At 35.0% G+C, this 21,178-nt stretch overlaps 1 pseudogene; it reads right to left on the bottom strand.

Moving 5' to 3' along the window:
* Nucleotides 1-10,427: 10,427 nt before the first annotated feature.
* On the bottom strand, nt 10,428-11,189 carry LOC123626400 (annotated as a pseudogene).
* Nucleotides 11,190-21,178: the final 9,989 nt, after the last annotated feature.

Raw genomic sequence — 21,178 nt, 5'->3', positions numbered from 1 at the left:
TCTTCAGAAAACTTGTTAAAAATGCGAAGTTTCAAGGTCCTTATCAGACCTAATGCAACAGAAATTCTGGAGTGGGGCCCAGCAATCTGTGGAAATATAAGGCTTCCAGGTGATTCTGAGAAAGACTAATATGTGTAAACCACTGTTCTACAGCTTTCAGCATGATGCCGAGTAACACCTGAGTGTGAGTGTTCCTACAACAACTCTAAAGTAAAAAGTGTAAATAACCAGGAGATGTTAGACTCTAAGACAGATAAACAGATTTTTAAAATGGATTTTGACATTGTCTCTGTAAATAATATATGACCCTACAACTTTTGGATTTTCTCCTACTGGGAAGAGGATGCTATTGTCAACTGAATGGTTACTACCTGCTCAGCACTGATTAAGCACATTTAGTATATTGCAATAATCATCAAACCCCATTTATAGGTGAGCACTTCGTGGAGGAGTTGGAATTTTGTGGGACCTTCGAAGGTAACTAGTGTTTCAACAGGTAAAAGTTGGGAAAAGAAAATTAATTCAGGGCAGAGGAAAGAGCATTAGCAAAAACAAAACCAAAGAAAACCAAGTTGTATTTGGACAATAGTGAGTGGTGTAGGGCAGTGGGTCTCAAACTTTATCTGGAGAAGTAACACTTAGGACTTTTTTAAACACTGGGCTTCAGCCCCAGAGTTTCTGATTTAGTACATCTGCGGGGAAGCCCAAGAATTTGAACTTCCAGTACTTTCCCAGGTAGTGCCGAGGTTGCTGGTCTAGCTACACTTTGAGAATCTGGTATAGTGTGTTTAACGGAGGTTGATGGTAAACAAATATCCACAAATATTAGTATATAGGGCAAGATTACAGAGGGTATGAATTCATACCAAAAATTAATGACATCTTTTATGGATATATGTATTTATTCATTTGAATTTCATTTAAATGAGGACTAATGAAAGGGCCGTGGTCATTCTGGACTGTTCTGATGTAATATGCTATGTTGGGTCAGGTAAGGGGAGACTGAGACATGTTCCAAAATTACTTAACTTCAGTCTACCTACCCTACTGCTGCTACTCCCATTCTTCAGCTCCTCATCATTATCGGATGACATATCAAATTTTTCAATTTTGAACATAAGCAAACTAATCAGACTACAGTGTGACTGATAATTATTTACTATGCCTTAATTATTTGCATTTTGAAGGTGATACATATTAAGCTTAATTAACTTTAACTGTGGAACTCCAGCTACTGTAACAATGTTAAAAGAAAAATGTCAAACTGTGTGCATGTGAGGCAAAAGGAAAAATACTTTTTTTGGGTGGGAAGGCTTCCTTGGAGGTTGTTTCCAAGGCTAATTCTCCCCAGCTGTTTAACAGTGCAGGGTTTCCTTGCGGTAGGTTAGTCCCACTGAAATGTGTTCTGCTAACCAATCAGCTGTGGTTGACAACTATGCATGGTAACCTAGTTTTAGTTAAGATTCGTACTTTCAGAACCTATTTAGTTGGAGTGTTCATGTTTCTTAGATGGTAACGCTTAAGGCTATGGCACACCAGTTTTTAGTTTGTATGTGAAAATATTCCGATATCTACGTAGTTTTGGTCTTTCATTCTTATTTTAAATTCCATGTGCAAATTCTGCTTTTATTGTAAGTTTCATGAAATCCTTTATGAAGTTGGTGGGGATATGAGTAAGTAAAACATACGAATATCATCATAATAGTGTCGTCTTTTATTTGCTCTGGTTCCAGTTATCACTTCAATTCCATATTATACAGACATGTAAAAAAAGAAAAAGATAAAGAATTTGATTTTTTATAAGAGAATGTTACTTTCTCAATGAATGATCCAATAAATAAAAATCTTCCAACAGAATAACCTGGCAGAGGTATTATTTGGCTCTGTAATGAATAGCTTGCTTGTCTGCAGTCACATTCCTCTTGCCATTGCTGTTTCAAGGAAATCAGAGAATACTTTAGGAGACAAAGCTGTGGTCCCCAACACCCAGGCCTGTGTACCGGCACCAGTCTGCAGCCTGCCAGGAACCAGGCCGCACAGCAAGGGGCGAGCTGCGGGTGAGCGAAGCCCCACCTGTGCCCACACCAATACCCTATCTGGCCTGCATCACCGCGGGAGCACAGCGCCCCCATCGGATCAGCGGGGGCATCAGACCCTCATGGGACTGTGAACCCCACTGCAAACTGCTCATGAGAGGGATCCAGGTTGGGCGCCCCCGATGAGAATCCAAGGCCTGATGATCCGAGGTGGAGCCAAGGTAGCGATGCCCCCTCAACACGCCCCCATCAGCAGAAAAACTTCTTCCTCAAAAACCAGTCCCTGAGGTCAAAAGGTTGGGGACCACTGCAAAAGGGGACCTTCAAGAGAGGGACACTGGAACTTTATCCAGGAAAAAAATATTGTAGTGGCGTTTAACAGCCAACAGTGAGAAGAGGACAATACTTTGAAATACACGAAATTACCAAGAATAGTGACAACTAGATGAAGATCAAGAGCTAATTGTTTGAAAGAGATGACTAGAATAAGACAGAAAGGTAATGCAAAATGAGTGACCCGGAAATTAAAATAATTGAAAGTAGACTTAGGAATGCAATAAGTGACCAATTTAGCTATATTGCTCAAGTGTGTTGAGACTGATAAATGTAAGACCACCATTTTTTTGACTTATGATAATAAATACCATGGTCATTAGATTTATTATTTTCTCTTCTCTGCAAAGTCAGTTGAAAACTACTCAAAGACATAAGTATACACATACATAAAACACACCCAATATAATATTTTACATTGTAGAGAAATAACAACAATGAAATCAATCTTATCTATTTTCTGACTGGTCATGTATTTTAAAATGTATCAGAAATGCTGCTGCTGACTGATAATTCTATTTCACTATCTCAGAAAATTGATACATGAGCTTTCCAGCAACATCATCAGGCTGATTATGTCAGTCATTAATTAGACTTGATTGAGATTTGAGTATTTCAAATGATATTTTACCAATACCATTTTTTTCTGAAATAAATTGCTATCAGTGATACTTCTCTTGTGTCTTTTCATCTTTCAGTATGGAGCAAATATAGAAAAGCACAGCACATGTAATAGTTGGGGCAGGTCAGTGTTTAAATCAGAGTATAAATCTCAGGGTATTTCATCTCTAATGTCATTTTTTTGCTATTGACCTCTGGGGAAAAGGTTAAGATATCTACTTTCAGCCTACAGGGATCTGTTACCCTTTGGTTTACGGTTTATGCTGAGAACACTGAGAATGATGGCACTGTCCCAGGAGAATAATGAAAAAAATATTTTTAAAATATGCTATTGAAATTGCTACTGAGTATATAAATATAATAATATGTATTTCTGTCTTTTCTTATAAATGACATATAAATGGTATCTTTAATTTTTTTTTTTTTACTATTTTTATCTGTCATGGTACTAGTCACTCAGTGAATGATATTAGAAACATAATGCAAGGGAGAAAAAATAATGCATATGTATAGTTTGAGGATGATTAGAAGTGAAAAGAAACACAAGCGATCATTGTGGGTGATATGCATAAAAGCATGGGATTTGTATCATGGTGTGCTAAGTTTGTAATGAAAGCTCTAGCACTTATTGGCCACATGACTTTGGATAGTGTCTCAGTTTCCTTAGTTATAAAATGAAATTCTTCAAATCTAGTGTCTTACAGTGAGCTCCCCTAAAAGTAGAGTCTGAGTCAAGAAGGTGGGTGCAGGTAACTTATTTGAAACACGATCCCAGGATGCAAGAGTAGAAAAGCAGGGAAAATGAGATTGAGAAAGAGGAAAAGCCAACAGGATAACGGTTCACTATTGAGTTTGCTACTTAGGTAACAAGGTCTTAATTCCACCAGGACTTCTGAGAGCGGTTCACAATGCCTCCTAGAAATGCTGCTCCAAAGGACAAGAGGCTGGGGCATTCGTTCCCTACTGATTGAGAGTTGTCCCCAGGGTCATTAATTCCTTCACAATTTCAGGTTGCCTTTGCAAATGATCCCAGCTGGCTCTTGAAGCTGTAGAGGCAGAACAGTGGAGATATGTGAAAATCACTTAGTGCACATAAAACTGTCCACCAGAGCTGCAACAGAAATCAGAGATAGGTCAAAGGGATGTGTGGCATCAAAAGTATATAAAGTTATTTGAAATATTTAACGTGAGTGTGTGATTAAGGTGCTTGATACTTTGTGGGCACTTAAAATGTTTCCTTTCCCTTTTTTTTTAAAAATGGGAGAAGACTTTAGGGGAAGTATTATTCAATTTCATAAAATTATTTAACCTCAGAACTGGGTCTGGACCCCATGTCACCTGACTCCAAAAATACTTCATTCCTTTTGTTGGTATACCACCATAAACTTGGCCTTAGGGTACAAAATTGTGTTCTTATTGCCCTGTCTTCAATCAAGCTTAGAATAAATGCTGACATATTATTTGTAATGGTCTGAAATTTCTACCTACATCCTTCCAAAGAAGGAACAATAAGGAGGATACCGTTAACATAAATTTGATCTTGTAAAAGTGTGATTAGCTAACCACATGGTTTTAATCATGAAGGAAATATTAGATAATTTTTTGAAAACACTTTTACTATCTTTTGAACTTAAGGTAGCACTCCGCCCCCCCCCAAGAGTGGTGGAAAAATATTGACCCTTGGCAAGGAAAGACACTGTTTGGGTTTTTGTTTCTGTTATTTTTTTAGTGTGGCTTATAGCTTTGACTGATTCTCAGATTTTTGTTTGTTTTGAAGTCCACTGCTTTTTCCTTCACTTATTCACAGTTTCCATAAGCTATTTCTGTATGTCTACATTTCAAAAACTTGTTGCAATAGCTCTCTTCTATCCCACAGACTGGCCTACAGGTTTGCTATATTCTCTTCTTCTTTCCCCCTACCCTACCACCAACCTGTCTACCATAACTTGGCAGATAACTCTTCCCAATCTTTGTCTTAGTATTTTGTTTTTACTCTCTGAGCCAAACTATATGTCAGGCAGTTAACTGCTCGATTTCCAAAGAATTTATTTATATTCATTTTGTCCCATTCTTGAATGTAAATTTAATGATTGCATTACTATACTGTATAAAAGGGAATAACCAAAATGATCAGGTAAATAGAGAGCTTTAATATTGTGGTGCTAACATTATCAAATCAGTTCTTTTTCCTGAGCATGCAAGAAAACTACATTTCCCAGCTTCTTTTTCAGTTAGGTAAGGCCATGTGACTGAGTACTAGTCAATGGAAATCAGTGGAAACAATGTCAGGCCTTTCACGCCTAGGCTATAAAATCCTCTCAGGCCGGCGCGGTGGCTCACGCCTGTAATCCTACCACTCTGGGAGGCCGAGGCAGGCGGATTGTTTGAGCTCAGGAGTTTGAGACCAGCCTGAGCAAGAGCCAGACCCCATCTTTACTAAAAATAGAAAGAAATTAGCTGGACAACTAAAAATATATATAGAAAAAATTAGCTGGGCATGGTGTCGCATGCCTGTAGACCCAGCTACTCGGGAGGCTGAGGCAGGAGGATCGCTTGAGCCCAGGAGTTTGAGGTTGCTGTGAGCTAGGCTGACACCACGGCACTCACTCTAGCCTGGGCAACAAAGTGAGACTCTGTCTCAAAAAAAAAAAACACCTCTCACATGATCCTCGGTGTTCATTTCCTATTTGTCAGTGCAACATCAATACCTAAGGAGACTCAAGAAGCCACTTTTTGATAGCAGAAACTGAAGCAACTTTAGCCATTGAATAACTGGGTGGAGCAGCAGAACTTTCTCCTCCCCACTCCTAACTAAATGCAGTCTAATCTGTTATATAAATGAGAAATAAATTTACATGATTTAAAGTTTATGAGTTTATTATAGCAGTTATCCGACCATAACTAATGTGGAAATATTACCTTATAATTGAAAACATTTCACAGAACATATTTATGTATTCACTTGACTGTTACTATTTAGTATGATGTATTTTTATACCTATTTTCAAATAAAGGAAATGAATTAAGTAGTGTTATCGAGGGTTTTGTGTCAAGTACCAGATAGATTTATAGGACTTAAAACATTAGACAAATATCAACTATTGAGGCAGGCAATTGGTTGAATGAAAGCAGTAAGATAAGACAAAGGGGTCCACAATATATAAATATCTAGTCAGGTAGGAGACATTAAATATAAGGGCTGATCCTGGACCAAATATATAGTATTCTCTTCTGTGTATTGGAAGAGCAAGGGTAGGCCAACAGTGTGGGATTGTGTAGCCGAAGGAAATGATGCATCCCCCAGAGGTGCAGCTCATTCCTGATTAAATTAGGTTAGAAGGCTAGGCCTTTGGGGAGATGCTTACACTGAATGAAACTATGCTAACACATGCTGCATTCCCAGCCACTAGATAACAGTCAGCTCTCCAAAATTATATCCTTCCTAGGTGACTCTGAGGAATTCCTGTAAAATCTGCCATAACGTGACAAGTGCAGTTCAAAAGTTTGAAAATTATAAAATATGGTGCCATGTGAGGATAATGAAATCTCTGGGAGCCTGTGCAAGCTAGCTGGTAGGGAGTCAAATGTCCTGTGGCAGAATCCAAGGTCCTTTTCCAGGGTTTGGCATCCCCTAGTTGCAATTGTCCCCTCCAGTTAGTTTCCAGCTATTTTCTGGAAGCAATACCGGGCTCTGTGGTTGACTGGGTCCTCTTACAACAATGGCAGACCTATTTGTCTACCTTGTGCCAATATCACAATGTCTTCATTGATATAATGCTATAATGGCTTATATGTGGTAATTGTAACAGTGTAATACAGTAATAATAATAATACCCCTGTACTGTAATAATAAGTTACAGAAACTATTGTGTTCTTTCTTTTAATTCTTAGGCTAATAGGAATGTTAACACTTATTTTGATCTTCTAACCAAATCCATAATAATATTTCCATTTCAATACTTAATCCACTCTGCTGCTTAGTTATAATTGATGCTTTCATTGGAGCACTGCCTTTCACATGTTCCATTATTCTCATTTTATCCTGTATAATTGTTCTGATAGTTGAGCAACTGGAGCCTAATGCTTTCCCAATGAATGACGTCTTCTGGCCTTTCTTCCAATGCTTAATTATTTCTACTTTTGTTTGCATTGTAATCACCTTTCTCTTCACTGAAGGCTCACCTGGACTTGCAGTGGAATTTCACCTTGGATACATGGTCATAAGAGTAAACACAGGTATGGCTTTGATTTCATTATGGTTTTGATTTGCATTTCCTGAATTATAAATGACATTGAGATTTTTTTTCTGTGCTCATTGGCCATTAGTATATCTTCTTTGGAGAAATATCTATTTGGATCCTTTGCCCATTTTTATATCAGATTATTTGTCTATTTATTTTTTTAGTTGTGAAAATTCTTTCTATATTCTAGATAGAAATCTTTTATCAGATATATAATTTGTAAATATTTCCTCCAATTCAATGGGTTGTCTTTGCACAATGTCCGTAAAATCCAATATATTTTAGTCTTTTGTCACTCATACTTTTGGTGTCATATTTAAGAAAGTATTACCTAATTCAAGGTCACATAGATTTACCCATGTTGTCTTCTAAGAGTATCTCTTACATTTAGATCTATGGCCTTTTTTTGTATTTATCTTAGTTTTTCATATTTTTGGGATACATGTGATATTTTGATACATGTATACAATATGTAATGACCAAATCAGGATAATTAGAATATTCATCTCTCCAAAACTGTCTTTTTTGTGTGCTGGAAACATTATAATTCTTCTTTAACCTATTTTGAAACATACAATATATTATCATTAACTATAATTTTCCTACTGCATGGTTGAATACTAGAACTTATTATTTCTATCTAACTGTATTTTTGTACCTATTAACCAAATTTCTCTTCATATCTCCCCTCCCCTCTTCTTTCCCAAGAGTCTGGTAACCAGCATTCGGCTTTCTACCTCCATGAGATCTACTTTTTTAGCACTTACATATGAATGAGAACATGCATATTTGTTTTTCTGTGCCTGGATTATTTCACTTAACAGAATGATCTCCAGTTCCATACATGTTGATGCAAATGACAGGATTTTGTTCTTTTTTGTGGCTGAATAATATTCCATTGTGTATATATACACCATATTTTCTTTAGCCATTTATCCACTGATAGACACCTAGGTTGAGCCCATGTCTAGGTTATTGTGAATAGTGGTGCAATAAACACAGGAGGGGAGATGTCTTTTCCATATACTGATTTCCTTTCTTTTAGATATATACCCAGTGGTGGGATTGCTGGATCATATGGTAGTTTTATTTTTAATTGTTTGCAGAATCTCCATACTGTTTTCCATAGTGGGTATATTACTTTGCATTCCTACCAACAGTGTATGAACATTCCCCTTTCTCCACATCCTCACCAACATTTGTTATTTTTTGACTTTTTGAAAATTGGTATTCCAACTGAGGTGAGATGATATCTCATTGTGATTTTAATTTGCATTTCCTTGACGATTAGTGATGTTGAGCATTTTTAATATACCTGTTAACTATTTTCTTTGTGGAAAGTGTTTATGATTACTAACCCAATCTCTGTGCACTATATAGGTCTATTCAGAGTTTTTCCTTTTTTTGAGTCAGGTTTTGCATTTTTTGTGTTTTTAGGAATCTCTCCATTTTGTCTATATAGTTTAATTTGTTGGCATAGAATAGTTCATAGCATTCTCATATACAAAGATTCGTAGTAATGTCTACTCTTTCATTCCTGATTTTAGTATTTTGAGTCCTTTTTTTTTGTTCATTTGGTCATTATAGGTAAAGACTTGTCACTTTTGTGGATCATTTTAAAGAACCAACTTTTAGCTTCATAGCTTTTCTCTCTATTGATTTTTTGTAATCTATTTCATTAATTTCTGATCTAATCTATTACTTCTTTCCTCTGCTTCCTTTAGGTTTATTTTATCTATTTTTTTTCTAGTTTACAAGGTGGAAGGATAACATTGATTAGAGATCTTTCTTCTTTTTTAATATAGGCATTTGCAGCTATAAAATTCCCTATGAGCATTGCTTTTCCTGCGTCTTGTATGTATTATGTTGTAATCTCACTTTCATCCATCTCAAAATATTATATAATTTCCCTTGTAATTTTTCCTTTGACCCATTAATTAGGAGAGTATTCTTTAATTTTCATGTATTTGTGAATTGCACAAAATCCTTCTGTTATCAACTCCTAATTTCATCCCAATGTGGTTGTAGAACACAATTTGTATATTTTTATTCCTTTTAATTTTACTGAGGCTTGTTTTATGGCCTAATATATGATCTATCCTAGAAAATGATTTGTGTACATTGGATATGATATATATATTCTGATATTTTGGGGTTCAGTGGTTTACAGATGTGTATTATATCTTGGTTTATAGTGTTGTCTAAGAACTCAATTTCCTTGATTATCTTCTGAATAGTTGTTCTAGCCACTACTGAATGTGGATATTGATGTATTCAGCTGTTATTGTTGAATTGTCTATTTCTTCTTTTGAGTCTGTCAATTTTTGATTTATGGATTTTGTAGTTCAGATATTAGGTATGTATGTTAATAAATGTTAATTTGTCTTCATAAATTTTCATTTTTATCACTATAAAATGTCTTTTTTCTATAGTTATTTTTTCTTAAAGTTTATTATGTCTGATATTAATATAGCCACTCTAGCTCTCTTTTGGGTACTTTCTGCATGGTATATATTTTTTTCATCGTTGTATTTTCAACCTATCAATGTCTTTTAGAGAAAGCATGTAGTTGGTTCATTATTTTTAATCTACTCTACAAAATTTTGCCTTTTCATTGGGGTTTTTTGTACATTTACAGTTGATGTAGTTACTATTTAATATGGAAGAATTTACACCTGTCTTTTGCCATTGTTTTCTGTATGTCTTATGACTTATTTGTTTCTTTAATACCTCTGTCACTGTTCTTTTGTGTTAAATAGACATTTCCTACTATATCATTTTAATTCTTTTGTCTTATTTACTATATTTCCTGAGATGTTTTCTTAGTGGTTTTTCTCAGATTACATTTAGCATCATAATTTAAGACAACTAGATTTGAATTAATACCAATTTAATTTCAATAGCAGTGACAAAGTCAGTTTTTGTTTATCTGTGACTGCCTCAATTTCACCTTCATTTTTAAAAATTTACCCTTCTTTCCAAGTTTTATTCCAACAAAAATAAGATTAAAATGTCCATGAAAATAATCATCATCATTACAATAAAGTATTCAGAAATGACCAGCATACAATTCAGAATGTAATGTTTTGCACAAGTTAAAAAAAAAAGTCAAAGCTTTCTCAGGTTGGAAGATTAGGAAATCTTTTACACAGAAATTGCACCCTGAATGAGTTCTAAAATCCCAATGTTTTGTCTTCTATTTATCTTTTTATTTATGTTCTCTCTCTTTCTTCTCCTGCTTAGCTTTAGTTTCTTATTTCTCATGGTTTTTGATCAACTATTCCACTTTGTTTTGAGATTTCTGATAATGTTTTTTCATTCTTTCTTGTTAATATGGCAATTTCCACTTTTTCAGCAGTTTGCTAACATTCATGTCCTTATTTAACACTTTGATAGCTAAACCAAGTTCTGACTTCAAAGTCATTTCTTCTTCCTTTCATTCTTGTTTTAACACTGACACAGATGCAGCACTATTATTTCCAATGCATAAGGTTTTCCATTACCCATAATTTCCATTAGAGCCGCTCTGATACAGATGAAATCCATGGTCCTTATTCCAGCCAATGTACAGTAATGCAATACCAAAGGGACGTTTTCCTCCGGACTGTGTATAAGCTTGTTTGATATTACACAGTGCTGTAACCAACTGCTCATAGGAATTGGCTTCTGAAACCATTATAAACACTTTTTTGAGCAATGAGCCTTGGTTTATTAGTCAGAACATTAGCATTTCCTGCCACACTGCAAGCCATGTCCTCACTGAGTTCATAAATATTTTTGGAGAAAACGATTTCATCAAGAGGCTTGTGGATGTTGTGTCTTTCTGCTGCAAGCAAAACATCATTGCTTGCTAAAATTTCTGAACAGGTGCCTGCATGTTTGATGCTTCCATGGTACATTCAACTTGGTGCAAGTGACCTTCTGGAGAAAATACAGTGGTCTTGGAGTCATGTCCTTAAGACATCTATTTTTTTTTTGTTTTTACAATAAGCTCTTTTCAAAGGATGAAGGACACCTTTTTTGAACTTTGTATAATTCCAGAGGGAAGACACTGAAGAGTCAAGATCTACACAGAGTACTTTACTCTGCCAAAGAAAAAACACCACTACTGCCCAGCTATCCACTTCTGTGATAATATGACCCATGTGTGTGTGTGGAACCACCCTTCTCCTTAATTTTTGAAGGTTATTTTTGCTGGATATAAAATTCTTGGCTATTACTTCAAGCACTTTGAATATGTTATCCCATTGCCTTCTCAACTCCATTGATTCTCATGAGAAGTCAACATTGTCTTTTTCAAGGATCCCTGGTAATGATGAGCTACATTTTTCTTGCTGATTTTAAGTTTCTCTCTGCCTTTGGCCTTTGACTGCTTGAGTATGAGATAATCAATGTGTGAATCTCTTTTAGTTTATGCTGTTTGTAATTTGTTGAGCTTCTTGGATGTGCAGATAAATTATTTTCACAAAATTTGGGAAATTTTTGCCCATAATTTCTTCAAATATTCTTTCTCCCCCTTTCATTCTCTCTCCTTTCCTTCTGAACCTTACATTATGGATATGTTGGTACACTTGATGGTGTACTGGTGTCACTGGTTTCTGAGCCTATGTTTATTTTTCTTCTTTTTTTTCCATTCTTCAGATGGGATAATTTGATTTGATCTGTTTTTAGATTTGCTGGTTTGTTCTGCCTACTCAAAGCTACTGTTGAGACTCTTTAGTGAATTTTTAATTTCTGTTATTGTATCTTTCCACTCTAAAAATTCAATTTGTTCTTCGTTAAAATAATTTTTATGTCTCTATTCATATTATTTGGTGAGGCATTGTTCTCATACTGTCTTTTAATTTTTTATATATAGTTTCTTTTAGTTTTTTGAAGATATTTATAACAACTAAGTTACACCCCTCTGAGTTGTCTAACTGTGCTAAGCTGTGCTAGTTGTCTAGTAATACAAACATTTAGACTTCCTCAGGGACAATTTCTATTGTTTTCATTTATTTTTCTTGTGAATGGGCCATACTTTTCTGCTGCTTTGTGTGTAAAAACTGGACATCTTAAATAATACAATGTGTCAACTCTGGAAATCCAGCCCCCAACATTTGTTGTTGTTCTTTGCTGTTGTTGTTGCTGTTTGTTTGTTTAGTGGCTTTCCTGAACTAATTCTCTAAAGCCTGTAATCTTTGTTGAGTGTGGCCACTGGAGTCTCTGCTCAGTTAGCTAAGTGCTACTCTAAAGATTAGACAGAGAGTTTCTAAAGTGTCTTGAATGTGTATATCTCCCAGCCTTTGCTGAAGGTGTGTGTGTCTGTGTGTGCATTGGGGTATGCTTTCCATGCTCCAACAGGCAGTTTAAAACTTTTCTTTAACCTTTAGTTCCTGCTCAGGCAGAACTTAAAGGTCAATCACAAGTATGAGGTTAGGGCTTTTTTTTAGATATTTCCTGGGCCAGCCCCTAACCCTGGACATATACAGCTCTGTGTATGTGCACGACCTTCTAGATTCCCAGGTATACGTTGGGGTTTATCAAAGTCCCTTATGGACATGTCATTTTCAAATATTTCTTTATATTTTTAACCAGCCACTTGTTAGCCCCAACTCATAATGCTGACTCAAGCAGCTATGTTATTAAACCATTGTTGATTTTATTATTATTATTATGTTTTTTTACAAATGCACTGGAAATAACATTGATCTCACAGCTCTGAGTCAGGTCACAAAAATACAAGCTCTGAGAAGAGAGCTTTTCTATGAACTTCCAAAAAGGTTAAATGGTGACAGTTGTCTGGGATGGGTCTTTTGAGGAGCTCCAAATGAAGTTTTGCTCTTTCAGTGGCACCAAGGCTACTGGTTTTTAAGATACTCTAGTTGCAAAGCTGATGATTTCCAAGGCTACCACAGAGCTAGGGAGAGTGGGATGATATTAGCTCTTTGCCTTTATTTTGGTTTTCATAAGTTTTACTATGATGTTTCTACGTAATTTTTTGATGTTATTATTGCTGTTATTGTTTTTGTTTATCCTGATTAGATTTCACAGAGCATATTGAATCTATTGCTTAATGTCATTTGCCAATTTTGGAGTGTTCTCAGCCATTTTCTCTTTAAATATTGTTTCTGCATCATTTCCTTTATTTTCCCTCTGTACATGGCTTCAAATAAATATATATTATGCCCATTTATCATGTCTTATATTTTCCATATACCTTTCTTTACATTTCTCATTCTTTACAATATCTATGCTTTAGTTAGAATATTTTTTCTAATTTATCTTCCAGTTTACTAGTCTCTCTTCAACTGTAACTCATTCATTGAATTCTTAATTTTTTCTGTTGTATTTTTCAGTTCTAGAATTTTCAGTTTTTTAAAAATTTTCAGTTTTCCTTCAAAATTCTCAATTTAATTACTTGAACAGAGTAATAATTGTTGTAGAATTTGTTTTTGGTATCTTAATTATTTGAATTTCTTGTGAGAAATAATCTATTATATCTGTAGAGTTTGGGTCATATAAACTTATATCCTTATAATCTCACTTATTTTCAGTAAGTTCTAGTTTTTATATGTGAGACATTATAGAGATAATTTGAAGCCCTGAAAGATATTATTACATATTCTTTCAGAGAAAATTTAGTTTGTTTTTGGCAGACTACTAGGTTAGGTGTATTAATAATTCCAGATTGCTTCAATTCACTGAAGTATTGATAGAATTTAAAGCTGAGCTTTCATTCATCCCTGTGAGGGCTGATCCATTTCTGGTTTACCCTTATTCATAGTGTGTAGCCCTTTATGGAAGTTCCCATTGGAGCTTTGTGGTGTTTGCCAGGGAACCTCCTCGTTGGTGTTCTGTAAATTCCAATTCTACTTCTTCCATACCTATGACTCTGATCGAAGCTCAGTTCAGCTTCTCATACATTAGTAATACTATCAGCATTACTAAACACCTACTGTCAGCATTAGTAAAGATTCTAGGGTAAAGAGGGCCTGAATGCTTGACTCACTTCTGTAGTCAAATCTCCTTTCCTTACTGCCTACAAAGATGTCCAAATCCTTCAAACAAATGTTTCTTTTATACTTTTTTTTCTGGTTTTTCTAGTTGTTTTCAGAGGGAGGGCTTTTTCTCCCTCTTCTTTGAATCTGCAGGTACTAGAAAAGAAATGTTCATATCAAATTTAAGAGAAAATACTAACTTTTAAGGAAATATCTGCTTTCAGTTGTAGTTCATTACAATATCAGATGCCACATGAACTTTTTTACTTTTCTTTTTTGTTGTGGGGACTTTTCACATAACATTTTGAGAATTATAGGAATGCATTTTGAGGGAAAAAAAGAAGAAGGAGAGAAAGAGAGAAGAAAAGAAAGAGAGAGAGAAAGAAACAAGAAAAGAAAGAAAGAGAAAAAGAAAGAAAAGAAAAGAAAAGAAAGAGAGAAAAAGAGAGAGAAAGAATATCTAATGGGGATAATAAAAATTTTTTCCTCAAAACTGGGCATCCAATAAATGCCATGTTTCTTAATTTTCTAAATCACGTATTAATGTGAAATGAAATTTCAGTCATTTTAATTTTTGCCCTCCTTAGTATGGCATAGGGTCTAGGGAAAATATGTCCAATAGAACTTTCTGTGATGATGGAAATGATCTATTCTGTGAGGTTTAATATAGTAGTCATTAGCCACAGGTGGCCATTGAGAATTTGAAATGTGGCTAATGTGAATTAGGAATTAGATTTTTAATTTTATCTCATTATAACCCATTTAAATCCAAATTTAAATATCCGTGTGTGGGTATGGCTATCATGTTAGACAGCACAGCTCTAAGTGGACTCAGTCTGCTTTTTCTCCTTGCTCAGTTTGCATGATCCATTTGAGAGTAAGTTTCTCTGGTGACAACATCCACACTCTCCTTGTGTAATTTTGTTGCAGGGCTTTCTCCTTGGTCCCAGAACATCACGCTTTATGCCACACATACACACAGTCATACTGTTCAGAGGCTCTGCTACTTCTGGAGTGCTGCGTGAAGAGTAAAATGCTAATGGCCTCAAGAACCCGAACTCTTTCTAGGACAATTTATTTCTACTCATTTGACACTAAATATTCTTACTCTCCTCTAATTCAAAAACAGTATTTTCTGAATCCTATATTTTAACATCAAAGTCCTCTATTGTGGAGCCAGGGAAACCCAGATTTCTAAGACCTAAAGCGCTGCTCCCTCATTTTGAGGGAATGAGGATGGGAAAATCTCTCTTTTTATAAAATTTTTAATGCTGAGTTCCCAATAGTGGGAGAAAAAAAGCAAAGTTAATTTCTCAGTCAAGCCATCTTGGTACATGTAGCTCAATGTGACAAAAGAAAAAGAAAAAAGAAAAAACCAACAAATGAGGAAAATCATGTGTATTCTACATTATGCACTATTATATATGCTAGCAATGTTTTTACTACATTACCAACCACGTGGTAAATGAGAAAAGAATGCTCAGACATATTCTTTGCAGGCATGAATTTTCCATTTCTGGGAACCAAATGCAAGGTGATAACTATGTAATAATTTGTGAGTTATTTTAGCAGTCTACCAACACTTCTGTATAAGCAAATTTGAAACATAGGGAGATAGTAGTATAAACTGTCATAAAGATTCAATGATGACTGCCTTAAAATGTCCTTGTTTCCATGGCAATTCTAGAATAATTATCTCATCTCCCAGTAAACATATAAATTCTGCTTTAGTTACAGAATATTCTGATTACATGTGTGTGTGTCTTGTTATAATAAAAACAACCTACGTATCTTTTTGTTAGTGAAAACACTCATGTAATTATTACAGCTTACCTTAGACATTTAGCTAAACAGCTTTTGGAAATTAACCAAGTAAAATTTATTTAAAATATGTATATGACTTATGAATTGTAATAAGAAGCAAAAAGTAAACATTAGCCACAGTAATTCTTGTTGTTAAAATTACATTGTATTCATGGTGCAAAAAATATGCTATGGAATAAGTAATATTATAATATCGGTTTCAATTAACTTACAGAAATGGGGAAATCACAATCGACTTGGCTACAAACATAAAAAATAATACAGCTTCATTTTTACTAACCATTCAGGATATAGATTAAATTGAAGTATGTGATTTGTTTGCTGTTACAGAGATGATACCTGATAATATATATTTAAGCCCTTACTACTTATTTTGAAATGACTTCTTTTGAAAGTAAAAAAATAATATATGAGGCACTAAAAATAATACAATTTAAAGGATTTGGAAATTATCATGTGTTAAAATTCAATATTTTAAAAAATATTCCACATGGGTTTTTATTATACATAGATGCTTTTTCTGCCATGTATTAAAGAGTAGACATAGAGCAAGGGACAGAAACAGTATTTTCTATCCCTGATTCTATAACTCAACAGCATGAGACCATGAGAAAGTTATTTTGCTATATCTTATCACAGTTTAGTCATTAAATAGCAATAATTTCCATCCTGTCTACCTTATAACCATGTGGTAATAATCAAATGATACTATTAGAATAGGGAATTTGTGACACATTTTGACTACATAGACAGCTGCTGAATAGTCCAAGCACATCTGATTTCAAAGCATAAGACAGGTTTTCTAGTTCAAAGATGATTTGGGATAGGGATTACATATAATAAAGGTATACTTATCATTACTGATCTATTGGGTTTAGAAAGTATATAAACCTGTATAACTGTGTGTAAAAGTTATAATGTCTGCTTATTATAAATATCCAGAAGCCGTATTTCAGAATATAATTCCTTCCCAACAGTATTATGGAATAATACAACATGGAAAGGATCAATATGCAGTAAAATAATATATAACCTTACAGGACATTCTTAGAATGATAGTAATGGGGATGGGGTGTGAGAAGCCTTTAGATATCAGTTAAGAAGAAATTATCCTGCATAGAACGGAAAGCCCACAATAGTGGCTACACAAAAAGAGGTTTATTTCTCTCACACCAATAAGAGGTCCAGAGCAGGCAGTCCTCCGCTGGTGTTGCACCTCCATAATCATTCAGAACCCACGTTCCTTTGATCCTTTACTCCACTATCCTTAGTGACATCACTTCTCAAGGTTGCTACATGGTTCAAAATAGTCACCAAGTCCTTGTTCCAGGGAAGCTGGGTGAAGGGTATTGAGAAATCCTGTGTACTATATTTTGCAATATTTTATAAACTGGAATTAATTTCAAAATGAAAAGTTGCAAATTAAAAAAACACAAAGCACAGGAGGGGTTCTTACCTGGAAGAATGGGTACTGTTATAGTTTGACCTATATTATTAAAATGGACAAGAGAATGTACTCAATTTACAAAGTAATAAGCATTATTTAGAGGAGTAGTTCTTAATTTCAATGTGTGTGGGAGGTCCATGAGTAAATATATAATTCTATTTATTTGTGCATTTAGTAGTTTTGGGGAGCAGAAGTCTTCATTATTTTCATCAAAATTTTAGTGGAAGCTGGGTGCGGTGGTTCATGCCTGTAATCCTAGCTCTTTGAGAGGCTAAGGTGGGAGTGTCACTTGAGGCCAGGGGTTCGAGACCAGCCTGAGCAACATAGTGAGACCTTATCTCTACAAAACATTAAAAAACTAGCCAGGCATGCTGGTGTGCTGCTGTAGGGCCGCATGTGGCCTTGGGTCCGCAGGCTCCCCACCCCTCTGACAGGCTCCAGATGTGAGTTCCTGTAGGTTCTTCTCAGCCTTTTTACTCTGCTCTAGCTAATGAGTGAGCAACAGTGTGGCACATGTGTACACCATTTCTTTCCAAGGTGGGACATCTGTAATGGGCTCCAGAGTTTTCCGTTGTTCTGCCACAAATTTTGCTACAACTACACCATAGGGCTCTCGGTCCTCCTACCCAATCTTGTTGTCTTTTCTTTTTTTCTTTTTTTTAACTCCCAATAAATCTTTTACACTCTTAATGCCGTCTTAATGCTTCCTGGAAGACTCATCCAAATTGCAATGTAAGGGAGAACTGCTATGAACTGTGAGTCACAAAACCAACTGAAAAACTTTTTTTTTTTTGAAATGGGGTCTCATGGCACCCAGGCTGGAGTGCAGTGGCTCAATCAGTTCACTGCAGCCTCCAACCCCTGGGCTCAAGCAGTCTTCCTACCTCAGCCTCCTCATGAAACATACCATTTTAGTCAATCAAAAATATTTGAATATAACAAGTATTAACTTTTACTTAGGTATTTTGTTAATTTTATTGTGTGTGACAATGGCCTTAGCATTGTAGGAGAAAATGTTTCTATTGTTTGGACATGTTTACTAAAATAAATGGTAAAATAACATGACATCTGGAATTTGCTTTAAAATACTTTAGCTAAGAAAAAAGGATAGATGAAACAGAGCAATAATCTTGATAATTTTGGTGAGGAGATCATTACAGTGTTTGTACTATGGTGATTATGAAATGCTAAGCACCCATTTTTAGGCATTTAACATGTGACCTTTGGTGAATTGACAATGAGGAGGCTTCAAGCATTTTCTTGGAGAGTGCATGAAATGGAAAAATGAAATAGAAGATGAGTAGTTGAAGATGAGACAGAAGACCAGATATGATGCTTTTTGGAAATAAGAATGGTATTCTTATTCATCACATTCCATTTTATGATCTATATTTTCAACTAATAATTTTAAAAGATGATTTGCTTTAAGAGAAAACACATTTTCCTCTAAATCAATGACCTAGACTTTATTATTACCTCCAACACTTGCAAATCATGTCTCTTAGGATAAATTACTTAACTATACTGAGCTTTAGTTTCTAAAAATATAAAATGGGAATAATAATCTCCATTGTCTAGTTTATTATTAACATTTATATATAGACATAAAATGTAAAATAAATAAACAGAAATGCAATGCACAACATTATATATGAGATGAAATTGCCATTTTTGTATATCTAAATTTTGAGTATTGCCATCTCATCTCAATGAGGTAAAAATATACACAGAAAGTTAAAAAATAAATAAATAAACAAAACCATTAAGAGTGGCTAATGGTTTTGGGTGGTTTTATTTTCTTCATATTTTATTCCTTTATATTTATTTCTCCATATGTTATTCTTTATTATATTTTCTAGGTAGATAGAATGAATATTAAATATTTTGTTAATTAGAGGAGAACTTTAGTGAAAAAGATCATGCTTCTTTAAATTTGAAATCATCAAACAAGATAATATGGAAAAATTCTTTTAAAATATACCATAAGACAATAATGGCTAATGTGTGTTTAATAATAATTATGTCCAAGTGCTTTGCATGTATTACCTCATTTAATCTCAAAAACCACAGAGATTTTTGGAATGATAGATGTGAAAACTGAGCTACAGAGAAGTAAAGCTCATTGTTCAAATTTAACTGGCTAAAGGCACAGTTAGAATTTGAACCCAGGCATTCTGGAGCCCAAACCTGTACTTTTAACTATATAAATATAATATAGTGTATCATCCTATTCTTAGGACGTGGGAATGTGATAGTGGAATGATGTGTTTAAAACCCTGTACATCACTTTAGAAACCGCATTGTGATACTCTTCACCTCCTCTTGAAGCAGAATCATCATTTAAACTATATTTTTAGGAGAAAAACGAACAAATGCAAGCAAATGAAATTCCACTGCTTTCCAGGACTACCCACTTACTTTATTGGCATGTGTCAAAGTCATCTAGTCAGCAAGCATGTATGGAGTAGCCATATTCACTCTGTACATACTGGCAAACTATATTTTTCTATTTCTGTATAATCACAATGATGTCCTATCCCCATCCTTTGTACTGTTTCTCTCACTGCAAGAAATGAGCAGAGCTATTAAGAAGTGATTCATGATTAATTGACATGAATTCCACCTTCTCCTCCATTTGCTGCCCACTCTCGGGAGTGAGTGCTAATGAGCACTGGGTTGCAGGGGGGGCAGGCAGTAAGAAGGAGACCAGAAATGCAAGCTCAGTAATCAGCTCCTAAAAACTTGGGGCTTTTGAACTAGTACAATAATACAAGTTAAATGCAATCTTATATATAATTAACTTGCTAAAGTCTAGGGAACTTTAATGTTTGTGGGACTATGACTTTGAATTTAGTTGCAAATAAATTTCTGACAACTCTTTCTCCCCCATACATCATCTCCCCACTCCCAATTCTGCCACAATTCTGTCCTGTAAATTTCCTCCTTGTCCACCACTTTATTTTCTCTTATTGATGTGGTTGGGGTTTATGGGCATCTATTATTTCAAGTTAGATGCTCCGTCTGTGTCCTAAGCCTTTCAACCTAAAAATGCTGTAGAAATCCAGAAATTATTCCTAAAATCAAGTTTAAAAATAAAGATAATTCAGGCTGGTCCAAACATTCACAGTGTGGGGTTCCAATTAGTTCTTGGCCTTCACAGTTGTATTTAGAATCATCCATCAATTTCTTTATAATATGGAGATTCCACTTACTCAGCTTCTGTTAGCAGAAGAGAATGGGAGTTTGGGACTCTAGAGCTGAAAGAGAATTTGAGGCCTCTCTTAACTCCTTTTTTCCAGGCAGAAAGAGTCCTAATCCTCACTAGACAGCTGGGTGTGTGTTCTGTTTTTTAAGAAAAGAAGATAACTCTTGCAATACATACTAACATTTACTGAATATTCAACTGTAAGTTTTATAGTGGAGAAAGATGACGAACACTACCACAGCCAGGTAATCAAAGTCAACATCAGTAGTGATCAGTCATAGCGATTGCATGTATTCTCGCATATGATATGTTAAGAATGGCATTCTATCTGTTTGGTCATCCCCTCCCAAACTCATAGCCTTACTCTTGCCATGGGAAAAACATCACACAAACACAGATTGAGGGATATTTTAGAAATTACCTAAAATTTTGAAACTAGCATTCACCAAAACTGTCAAAGTCATCAAAAACAAGAAAAGTCTGAGAAACTG

This window comes from Lemur catta, chromosome 22, assembly GCF_020740605.2.
Source record: "Lemur catta isolate mLemCat1 chromosome 22, mLemCat1.pri, whole genome shotgun sequence".
Lineage (NCBI taxonomy): Eukaryota > Metazoa > Chordata > Mammalia > Primates > Lemuridae > Lemur > Lemur catta.
The sequence above is the reverse complement of the archived record's forward strand: the minus strand, read 5'-3'. Positions and strand labels throughout refer to the sequence as shown.